Source organism: Lycium ferocissimum, chromosome 3 (genome assembly GCF_029784015.1).
Source record: "Lycium ferocissimum isolate CSIRO_LF1 chromosome 3, AGI_CSIRO_Lferr_CH_V1, whole genome shotgun sequence".
NCBI classification, from domain to species: domain Eukaryota; kingdom Viridiplantae; phylum Streptophyta; class Magnoliopsida; order Solanales; family Solanaceae; genus Lycium; species Lycium ferocissimum.
In genome coordinates, this window is record NC_081344.1 from 53949029 (window position 1) to 53951160 (window position 2132).

Genomic DNA, 2132 nt, shown 5'->3' on the forward strand with positions numbered 1-2132 from the left:
CCTTACTTCCCTTCGAAGAAAGCTCAGATTCAACAACGTGATAAAACGGAACACGAGATCAAAGCGATGCAATAAACTCGTATATTGTTTTCTACGAGAATTATTCTTTGGTCTAATGAAATTTCATGTTGCTGACCAGAGGGAGTATTATGTTGTGTACATTTTTGTTATGTTTCTAAAATAAGAAAATCCCCAAACATAAAAGGAAAGATTGCAGCATACTTTTTATATAACCAAATGTCAAAGAAAGAATGAAATGACCTATATTCCTTGCCTTTACACGTGTAACAATGCACAAGTGCTATGAGTCATATATACACACTTAGTTCCACCTTTGGCTTAATTACTACCATATGGTAGCCCACCAAAATTCCTCATCCTCTTAATCATAATTAACACCACAACTAATTCCTTACTCTTCCACTTTATTCTGATATTTAACCAATTATCCACATAATTAATTTCTTGATCGTGACTCAGTTAAATAATAAATTATTTTTACCACACCACATATACTCATTATCATGATCATGTAATATGGTACTAGTCCGTAGCCTCTCTTGGCACCCAAAAAAAAAGATTATTTCCAATCACCGTCATCACACTTTTAAGTCTGAAATAATTTTGGGACTTCATTGCTTTTACACATCGAGCTCTTGATTTCCATGCTTGAATATGACCAAATCCTCCGGTTCGGGTAAATTTGCTCATGTTGGACGGTTCAATTTCCTGGTCCAAAAATACGAGGTATTATAGCTTGGGCCATAATTCATTCAAATAAATGTTGAACCTCGATGAAACTTATTTTATCCTATTCATTTAACTTCTAATGCTTTCAATACTTACAATACTTAAACGTAGTAACGCATATACAAGGATTAAACATGTCCGACATCCCATACCTTAGAAGACGAACCTCAAAACTCGAGGGCAAAATAATTAATGTACCATAAACTAAAGACATATCGAAATGGGAGATGTAACATTCCCCCCCCCCCTTAGGAACATTCGTCTTCGAATGTTTAGTCTATAGAGTCTTATAAAAATTTTGGCAGAGTTTCGTCTATAACTGTACCAATACTAACCTGTCATACAGCAACCCAACAACACAAAGCCTCACAGGGCTACCCGAAACAATAATAACTATGGCCTCACATGACGAAATAGAATAAAATCACATACCTGAAGTCTGGACTTCCTCGGGAGGTGGAAATAGATGTCAATATCTGGATTTCATAACATTTTTAGCTTCTCAAGTCATCTCCTCAACGTTATTATTCCTCCAAAGCACTTTAACGGAAGCCACATCCTTAGTGCGCAACCGACAGACTTGTCTTTAATATAGCCACTGGAGTTTCCTCATATGATAACTGCTCAGTCACCTGGACATCGTTCACTGTTACGACTCTCGAGGGATCTCCTATGCACTTACGGAGCATGGACACATAAAACACTGGATGTACCGACTCCAAATCAGAAGGTAACTCTAACTTATATACTACCTTACCCACTGTACGGATAATTCTGTATGGCCCAATATATCAAGGACTAAGTTTACTCTTCTTGCCAAACATCATTACTCCCTTCACAGGCGAGATCTTCTGGAAGACCCAATCGCCTACCTTAAATTCTAACTTACATCATCGATTATCTGTGTAAGATTTTTGTCGACTCTGTGCTGCTAGTAATATTTCTTGAGTCAGTTTCACCTTTTCATCTGCCTGTTGTACTAAGTTTAGGCCTACTAACTGGTTCTCTCCAGCATCCAACCATTCTATGGGTAACCTACACTTCCGCCTATAAAAGCCTCATAAGGAGCCATCTGAATGCTGGAATAGTAGCTGTTATTCTATGCAAACTTGATAAGGAGCAAATGATCATCCCACCTACCTTCAAAATCAATCACGCAAGCTCGTAACATATCCTCCAGTGTCTGTATAGTACGCATGACTTGCCCATCTGTTTGGGGGTGAAATGTCGTACTAAGGCTCACCTGAGTCCCATATCCTTTCTAGAAAGATCTCCAGAAATTACATGTTGAACTAGGATCCTTTGTCTGAAATAATGACTCCCTGTCACTGGCTCTGCTTCTTTATCTTGTTATATCCTTGCCTGTCCTGTGTACTTTCCAT